Here is a 9,780-nt window from a genome sequence, read left to right on the forward strand (position 1 = left end):
TGCTGTCCCCAAGCTCTTTTCGCTCAAGGATAGCACTCTACCTAATAGCACTTCAGATTAGAGTCTCACAGACATTCCTGCCCAGGCTAGCTCTGAACTGCGATCCTCAGATCTCAGCCTCCTGAATCTGACCTTAGAGATTTTAAGTATGTTGCTATCTGGGTTGCGAAAGAAATAGTATACCTCATCTTAAAGAGTTTATAAAAATGACATCTATTTCACTCTCCGTCGCCACTGTTACAACATTCATTTCATTCAAAGTTGGCTTGCTGGGTCTGAATTACATAGCTGTATGATCTCAAACAAATGACTGAAACTTAAAACATTTATTCTTTTAACGTTTTCATCCTCCTGCACTGATATGTTTTCCTTTCCCCGTGCTTCTGAGCATGGGGCGGGCTGAATTACCATGGGGCTAATCTCTCTCAACAGCAGGAAGCTGAGATACTAGAAAATTTTCTCTGCACCCTGGATCTGATGAGATGACCCTTACTGCCCACCAAACAGAACTGTCTATTCAGTTCTCTCACCTGCATAACCAGTTTGCTGTGATCCTCAGATCGCAGCTTCCTGAGCAGCTAAGATGACAGGTATGAGCCACCAGCCCAGCTCCAATTCATTTTTTTTTTTTTGGCCAGTCCTAGATAGGGTCTAGGAACTGTCCTTGGGCTTTCTCAAGGCTAGCACTCTACCACTTGAGCCACTGCACCACTTCCAGCTTTTTTCTATGTATGTGGTACCAAGGAATCGAACCCAGGTCTTCATGCGTGCTAGGTAATCACTACGATTAGGCCAAACTCCCGGCCCCTCTAATTCACTCTTAATAAGTGACACAGAGCAGAAGAAATGGCTGTTAGGTGTACGGGGCTTTGGATTGGTCTTGAATTACGAGCACTCTCGCTTGTACGTCATTTCCAAAGAGGACATTTTTTGATGTTATTCTGCTTTCTCGTACTAGCTCACTATGCAAAGTGACTGGAATTGCTTTCTGGATTCCAGGTTTTAGTGACAGCACACAGATGTGTGGAGAACACTAGCTTTTATCAGCACAATTCTTTCCATTCATGCCCTCTTTCCTTTCTTTCTCCCCATCCCTTCATCAGGCATTAGTCAACCCCTGTCAATGACAGATAAAACTCTTGGTCTCCAGGAAGTTTGGTCTACCAACTAAAAACCCTCCCCTCTTTTCTTGTTCAAGGAATTCATGGGAAATGAGCCGCCCTGGACAACTAGCTGTTCCTGAACAGGCGGAAGAGTATGTCACCAACCTTTGGCTTGCTGTAGTCTTCTTTGGGGGCTCTGACTGTTATCATCAACAGTTCTTCTTTCCCCAAAAAACTGACTCTGGGTGGGTGCTGCTCCTTGTCTGGCATTAGTGAGCCTGGACAGGAGTGTCTGCATGGGTGTCAGCTGGATGAGATTCCGGACAGCAAAAGTCTCCTAGAAAAAGTAAAATGCTCATATTCACATGGTGCAGCCGCCTGGCTGGAGGCCCCAGCTTGAGAGCTCCCGTAGAAAAACCACAAATGCACAGGAAATTGGGGAAAATCAGATAAAGGCCAACCATTGCCCGGCAAATGTACAGAAGGGAAACAGTTAAGAATTAACCCAAATTAATTTAAGGCTACAAGAGCGAGTGGTGCAACGGTTTAGTTAATAAGAAGCTAAGTCTGCAAAGCTAGGGCACTGGAGGCAAATAAGTAAGGGCAGGTGGCTGGGCAGAAAGATGGATCACAAGGAGAATGGGACCAGACTGTGGGGACCAGGAGTGTGTGCAGTACCCGTGTAAAGTGTGTTCGTCACCCAAGTGCCCACACATCCATCTGACTTTACATAACACCAACTCCCAAATACCGGCTAAGCACCACTGTTCTGGACTCTCAAAGGACTTACAATGTCTCAGTATGCTAGACTCGCTGAGTGATGGTTGCTATTTAGGTAAAAGAGTATGCAAAGGGAAAAGCAATGTGGAAACCTGGCTCTGACTTTTCACCTCCAAGTTTCCAGTCTACCTGGCCCTACTCAGTTACCTAAGGTAGCCTGGCAGAACTGGGCTCACCGTCTAGTCTGTGGTAGTTTGGCGGATCTAGAGTCTGTGGACAGAGGTATGAAAAGCCAAAAATGAGATGGGTTAAACGTCCTGAGTGGGGGCTGGGGGATGCAGTCCAGAAACACCATAACCTACAGGATGCATGTTGCTGACACTCCCAGAGATCAGGCATTCCAGATTCTGGTTTAGGAATTGATTTAGGTAGTAAGGGTAAGGGGCCTCTTTGTAGATAAAATCAGACAGAACAGAAGCACACTCCAGAAACCACTGGCTTGTGAGGGTGACTGTCCCTTAAGAGTCTGGAAAAGTCTAAGGAGGAATACTGATTACAACTTCTGTTATTCAGCTTCCCGTTACCATGAAAAAAAAAAAGCTAAATAAAAGCCTGAGGCAATTCATTTAAAGGAGAATAAATTAATGCATTGATTTGGACTTGAAGTTCCAGGCCATGGTCACTTTGTGCCTGGACTATGGAAGGCAAAACAGCACAGGGGTAGATTCCTGATGGGCTGCTTTCCCCACTAGATCCCTAGCCCCAGCCCCAAAAGGCTGGGGCCCAGCCCCCTACCCATGAGCCTTTGGGAACCAATCCAGATGCAGACTGTAATACTGCCTCCAGCCCTGGGGGTAACAGACAGCCCTTTTGGTCCATCTGGAAGGAATTTCCACAGAAAAGACACTAGAAGAAATCATTGTTCTGGGATTTTTTTTTTAACAGCAGCTACTGTGGCCTAGACACTGTTTAAGACAAATTGACAGAGAAGAAATAATTCCTTTCCTTTTGAAGCTCTGGTTGGGAAGTGAAAGATCATAAACAACAGGTTAAGTTACTATAGGTTCAGGGTTTTTTTTTTTTTTTGCCAGTCCTGGAGCTTGAACTCAGGGCCTGAGCACTGTACTTGGTCTTTCTCAAGGCTGGCACTCTATACCATTTGAGCCATAATACCACTTCCAGCTTTTTCTGTATAAGTGGTACTGAGGAATTAAACCTGGGTCTTCATACATGCTAGGCAACCACTAGGCCAAACTCCTGGCTCAGGTTTGGGGTTCTGATGCAGGTTTCCCAGGGACCTCAGAGCAGAGTAAATCCACTGGAAAGTGAGGGAAAGCGCTTCCTGGGAGATGACTGTCTCCGTGAGTTCTGTAAATCTAGCTTCTAGGAGGCCGAGATCCAGAGGATCATAGTCTGAAGCCAGCCCAGGCAGAAAAGTCCATGAGCATTCATCTCCAATTAACCAGCAAAAAACACTAGCTGAGGCATGGTTTAAGTAACAGAGCACCAGCTCAGTAAGTAAGCTGAGCTAAGGTCCTGAGTTCAAATCCTACTATCAACAAATAAAACAAATGTTCCCAAGGTGGGATTGTCCTGGTTACACTTGGCTCTTCAAAACTCTCTGTTGCTACCATGAGTATGTCTTCTTGTTTTTCGGTTTGGTGGTGTTGGTCCTAGGGCTTGAACTCAGGACCGGGGCACTGTCCCTAAGCTTCTTTTTTGCTCAAGGCTAGTGCTCTAACACTTTGTGAACTACAGCTTCACTTTAGGCCCTCTGGTAGTTAATTGGAGATAAAGAGTCTCATGGGCATTCCTGCCCGGGCTGGCTTTGAACCACGATCCTCAGATCTCAGCCTCCAGAGTAGCTTAGATTACAGGTGTGAGCCAGCCATACTCTGTTTATCTTCTTGCTAGCCAATGAATTCATTACCCAGAAGCAGTATGAAAATGTCAGAATCTATAATGCCCAGGACTAAACACTTGAGCAGAGTTACAAGATCTGGTAACAAAAGACCCAGGCTGGTTGACCTGACACCCACCTTTAAATCAATTTACTCAACCTCCCTCCACATGCACCTTTAAATCAATTTATTCCACCACCCACCTTTAAATCAATTCACTCAACCCTGGGGATCTTTCAGGATGGTGTAAGAGCTAATGGTGTCCCATTTCCTGAACAAGAAGTGAAAATGATCAGCAGAGTGTGTCAGGAGTAACTATATTTAAAGGTTGGTCTTCCAAAGTCAAGGCAGTAGCGGATTTACTTCCTCTGAGGCCTCTCCTCTGTCTTTGGCTCTCCATCCTTGGTACATCGTTTTTTTTTTTTTTTTGCCAGTCATGGGCTTGAGCTCAGGGCCTGAGCACTGTCCTTGGACTTTCTCAAGGCTAGAGCTCTACCACTTGAGCCTCAGCACCATTTCTGGCTTTTTTCTATGTATGTGGTACTGAGGAATTGAACCCGGGTCTTCGTGCATGCTAGGCAAGCACTCTACCACTAGGCCAAACTCCCGGCCCAGTACATCTTTTGTGTATGTCCACATTTCATCTTCTTACAAGGAGACCAGCTGTACTGGATTAGGACCTGCCCTCATGGCCTCATGTTAGGCCTCTGAAGGCTTTACTTCAAAATGGAGTAATGCTGTGAAAGACTGGGCTTTGGGGCTTCAACATCCGAATTCTGAGAGACTCAATTCCTTTTGTCTGTAACATGCCTGCCCTGCCAGACTCTTGCTCTCTGGCTGCCCTGTGATTCGCTCTATGGGAAACTGCAATGAACCACAGAGAAAGCCAGTGAGCCTGGGCCCTCTGTTTCCTGTGAAGGAATGCCCAAAAGAAAAGAGGGAGAGGCTGTGGCCTGTGCCCCACTCCCGTCTCAGAACTGGGGGAGGCTTCCTAAGTTTTAACAGAGAGAGGGAGAGGGAGAGAAAGAAAGTCTCTCTCAATAACAGCTGAATTATCTACTTTGTATCTTAGGATCACAAGGAAAAAGTCTGAAACCATTGAGGCCAGCACAGGTCTTCAGACTAAGGCTGCTTTTCAGAAGCAAACCAGGAAGTTCTAACTGCGCCACGAGGACAGGAAGGAAGAGAACTTTGCCAGGCATGGTTAGCACTGGGAAAACTCAGTGTATCCTGTTTGCTAACGAACTTCACTGTGGCACAGGGGTCTTGCTCAATCTAACAGGTCCCCGCTGGGTACTGGGCTGGGGCCTCGGGTCACTGCACTGAAAGCCATTTGTTTGCATTGACCTTAGTAGTCTCAGCAGGGCTTCAACCTTTCTCTACCTGCCCACCCCCCACCCCCTAGCAAGTTTCTTTAGTCACTTCTAATGGATCTAGCCCTCATACACTTCTTCAGCCCCGCAACGTCTCAGGAAGACATGTGCCTCTAAATAACGAGTGCTACAGCCATACGTGCTGTGACAATTTACATCCACCCCAACACTGAACTCCACGAAGAGTATTCCTCACCAAAGCCACGGTGCAAGGCGCTTTAAAAACTAAACATCACACTGCTTTATTCTCTAGTGTCCTGTTAGTAAAACAAACTTTTCAGATACTTATTAGTCAACTGGCTCATGTATGCTTTACTTAGGTAGTTGGACTCAGGTTTTCTTTGTTTTTTTTACCTTTTATAAATCTTGTGGATATCTGCCCCTGTCCACATCCCATGACTTTTAATAAATAGGGTCGAGACTGTCCCTTAAAGAATACTGTGTGGGTCAGGAACATGACCTAGTGATAGAGTACTTGCCTAGCATGCACAAAGCCCTGGGTTCCTCATGTAGCTCAGTGGTAAAGCGCTCACCTAGCAAATGCAATGTCCTGGATTTGATCCTCAGTACCCAAAAAAGAAAAGACAAAAAAAATACAGTTAAAAAAAAAAAAAGCTGGAAGTGGTGCTGTGACTCAAGTGGTAGAGCCCTAGCCTTGAGCAAAAGTGCTCAAAGACGATGCCCAGCCCCCAAGTTGAAGCCCAGGACTGACCAAAAAATAAAAATAAAATTAAAAAATGCTGAGTATGCAGCTGGGAGCATGGCCTAATGGTAGAGTGCTTGCCTAGCATTCACAAAGCCCTTACTTCAACTCCTTGGTACCACATACACAGAAAAAGCCAGAAGTGGTACTGATACTGTGGTATCAGCACAGTGGTAGCACGCTAGCCTTGAGAAAGCTCAAGGACAGTGCCCAGGCCCTGAGTTGAAGCTCCAGGACTGGCAAAAACAAAAACAAACAAAGGAATACTGTGTAGTGTGTAGTATTCTTTATAATGCCATTAGGCATTTTAAGACGTTGACCCACTGAAAAAATCTGCAGAAATGTTTAAAAGAAACATTTTAAAGAATTTTATTCAATATGAAAGGTCCATATGGTGAGGAATTGCGTATGTGTGTGGGGGTGGGGGGGGGGTTCCTGCCAACAGCCAGGTTTGTGAGCTATCTTGGAAGCAGACCTTCCTGGGGGCTGTAATCAAGACCCTCAGTGAGCAGGCTTTGGATTCAAGCCCTAAGACAACCATGAAAGAGAGGGGGAGTAAGAGAAAGAGAGCAAAGAAAGAGGAGGGAGGGGAAGAGGGAGGGAAGAAGGGAAGAGAGACAGAGAGGGAGAGAAGAGAGGAGGGAGAGCTAGGAGGAAAGAGGTGGAGAGAGAGGAGTCTAGTTTCCTCTCCTTGATTGTGGACTGTGCAAAAAGAACTTGCTCCTAAAGGGACATGCTTCTAGCATGACGGAAAAGACACATATGCTTTCGTTGCCTATTCTTACCAATAATTTTCTATGGTCTTCAAATGATGTTGTAAATATCCAAATGGCCTTTGGCAGAACAAAGGTTCCCTCTCTCTGTGTTGGTGCATTCATCAAATTAAAAATCCCATCTGGAAACATACCACCATTAACCTCATCAGGAAAAAAAAATTAAGAATTGGGAAACTGTGAAATTCACATTGGAAGATGAATTTCTCAAAATTCCATTTTTTTTCCTTGAAGGTTGACATTCTTGTGAACATTAAACAAAGTCAACCATTTCCCTTTAAGTGAAAAACTCGCTTTGTTCATGTTCGAAATGCAAATGTCATCGCAGTTTTTTTTAAAAAAAAAAAGCAAATAGTATTGACTGTGCAGTTTTGACCTTGTGGATTTCCTGAAAGGGTCTTCGGAGACGTCTACAGGGCCAGCTGGGCAGGACCAGCATTTACCGGCCTCGAAAGGAGGCTGAGGTAGTGAGCTGGGTGGTGAGGTGGGGTGGTGGGGTAGTGAGGTGGGGTAGTGAGGTGGGGTGGTGAGGTGGGGTGGTGAGCTGGGTGGTGAGCTGGGGTGGTGAGCTGGGTGGTGAGCTGGGTGGTGAGCTGGGGTGGTGAGCTGGGTGGTGAGCTGGGGTGGTGAGCTGGGGTGGTGAACTGGGGTGGTGAGCTGGGTGGTGAGCTCGGGTGGTGAGCTGGGTGGTGAGCTGGGGTGGTGAGCTCGGGTGGTGAGCTCGGGTGGTGAGCTGGGTGGTGAGCTGGGTGGTGAGCTGGGTGGTGAGCTGGGGTGGTGGGCTGGGGTGGTGAGCTGGGTGGTGAGCTGGTGGTGAGCTGGGTGGTGAGCTGGGGTGTGGGGTGGTGAGCTGGGTGGTGAGCTGGGGTGTGGGGTGGTGAGCTGGGTGGTGAGCTGGGGTGTGGGGTGGTGAGCTGGGTGGTGAGCTGGGGTGTGGGGTGGTGAGCTGGGGTGGTGAGCTGCGGTGGTGAACAGGGGTGGTGAGCTGGGGTGTGGGGTGGTGAGCTGAGGTGTTGAGCTGCGGTGGTGAGCTGGGTGGTGAGCTGGGGTGTGGGGTGGTGAGCTGGGTGGTGAGCTGAGGTGTTGAGCTGCGGTGGTGAGCTGGGTGGTGAGCTGGGGTGTGGGGTGGTGAGCTGGGTGGTGAGCTGGGGTGTGGGGTGGTGAGCTGGGTGGTGAGCTGGGGTGTGGGGTGGTGAGCTGGGTGGTGAGCTGGGTGGTGAGCTGGGGTGTGGGGTGGTGAGCTGGGGTGTGGGGTGGTGAGCTGAGGTGTTGAGCTGGGTGGTGAGCTGGGGTGTGGGGTGGTGAGCTGGGTGGTGAGCTGGGGTGTGGGGTGGTGAGCTGGGTGGTGAGCTGGGGTGTGGGGTGGTGAGCTGGGTGGTGAGCTGGGTGGTGAGCTGGGGTGTGGGGTGGTGAGCTGGGGTGTGGGGTGGTGAGCTGAGGTGTTGAGCTGGGTGGTGAGCTGGGGTGTGGGGTGGTGAGCTGGGTGGTGAGCTGGGGTGTGGGGTGGTGAGCTGAGGTGTTGAGCTGGGTGGTGAGCTGGGGTGTGGGGTGGTGAGCTGGGTGGTGAGCTGGGGTGTGGGGTGGTGAGCTGAGGTGTTGAGCTGCGGTGGTGAGCTGGATGGTGAGCTGGGGTGTGGGGTGGTGAGCTGGGTGGTGAGCTGGGGTGTGGGGTGGTGAGCTGGGTGGTGAGCTGGGGTGTGGGGTGGTGAGCTGGGTGGTGAGCTGGGGTGTGGGGTGGTGAGCTGGGGTGGTGAGCTGGGGTGTGGGGTGGTGAGCTGGGGTAGTGAGCTGGGTGGTGAGCGTCCCTCGCTCCCGACGCGGCCTCCCAGGGGTGGCTCAGCCCCTCCACAGCCCCCCCCACCCCGCCCCGGCTGCCCCTCGTTGCGGGGAGGATGGGCCCGCGGAGACCGGCGTCGGGGGTGAGGCCCAGGCCGCCCCCTCCCGGCCGCGGCCCCTACCTCAGCCGGCCCGGCCCGCAGCCTCAAGAAGCCAAGGAACCCCGGCTTGGCCCCCAGGCCCAGCAAACGCTGGGCTTTCCCTGACTCACGGACGGCCCCTGGAGGCAGAAACTTCGAGAAGGAAGAAACGGGGTGTGGGGGGGCGGGGGGACGGCGGGGGGGGGGGGGGGACGGGGACACTCTTCTCCCGCGACCTTTCACTTTCGAAAACGTAGGTAGTTCCGCCCGGCGAGGGAGGCGTTCTGGGAAATGGAGTCCTAGCCAAGAGGCTCCTGGGAGTTGTAGTTTACCCCGGACTCTCTCTCACGCATGCGTACTTCTTTTCTGCGCGCCTGTGGCCCTGTCCAGGTCTGAAGACCTGTCACCCCTCGGTGTGGAGGGGTTGCTGGGTGGGAGATCTGCAAGGAAAGGATGCACACAGTGCGCCCGAGGCAGTGGACAGCAGCTATGTTGGCTTCAGGAGAGAGGCCCTGCCACCGACTCCAGTTTACCATTTCTGAGCATCTGGACAGAGAGTGTGCTACATTAATGGCACAGGTGGAGAGAAGAGCTGACCACTTCGAGGCCAGCATGTCCTAGGTTGCTCCAGACTCCCACCCTTCAGCTGAACCCTGTGGCCAGCAGCCTCTCCGAACGGACAGTTCTAACTAAAGCATAAAGAAATTACATAGCTAGTAAGGGAAGATGTGTAAAGGGATGGGGCCCCCTCCACAGTACTTGGGATGTTTCTATTAAACGTTGGGGGCAAACACAGAACTCAGCTCGCTTGAGCTCTTTGCAACCCCAGAGGGAAAAATGCATGCTGGAGGAGTTGTACCTCCCAGTTCAGGCCCACAGCAGGACGTGTGCCTGCGCTTGGCTTCCAGTGGTCCACAGCAATGACAAGGCGAGTTACAAGGACATAGTGATGGCTCTTAGCATGAGGAGACACCCATATGCTGGCAGCTTCACATGTGCCATCACCGCAGTCACCATCCCAGTTTTCTGATGCACCGTCTAGATGCTCTGTGGGAAGTCTCACACCTGCAAAGTGGTGGAGTACTGGATTTGAACCTGATCTGGGTGATTCCCAGGCTGTGTCCTTTTCTGGAACCATCACACACTCCAGACCACATGTGGGGAAGTGGAGACAGGGAGGGCTGAGAGGCTGCAGGATAAGACACCCTGAACGTCTGACCTCCTACATGGGGACGTTAACAGCATCTTCTTCTCTTCTGAGCATGCAGGAGATGCATCAGTGACTGCAGTC

General features: G+C 50.4%; 1 protein-coding gene across 1 annotated transcript in view; it reads right to left on the minus strand.

Annotated features, from left to right (window-relative positions):
* Zbtb38 (zinc finger and BTB domain containing 38) overlaps window positions 1-1,440 on the minus strand; it is a 55,316-nt gene extending 53,876 nt beyond the window's left edge. The window contains exon 1 of the mRNA XM_090323150.1: window positions 1,269-1,440. The gene's annotated coding sequence lies outside the window, so the exon portion shown is untranslated. The remainder of the gene's footprint in view (window positions 1-1,268) is intronic.
* Window positions 1,441-9,780: the final 8,340 nt, after the last annotated feature.

This window comes from Megascapheus bottae, chromosome 32, assembly GCF_031878675.1.
Source record: "Megascapheus bottae isolate mThoBot1 chromosome 32, mThoBot2.hap1, whole genome shotgun sequence".
NCBI classification, from domain to species: domain Eukaryota; kingdom Metazoa; phylum Chordata; class Mammalia; order Rodentia; family Geomyidae; genus Megascapheus; species Megascapheus bottae.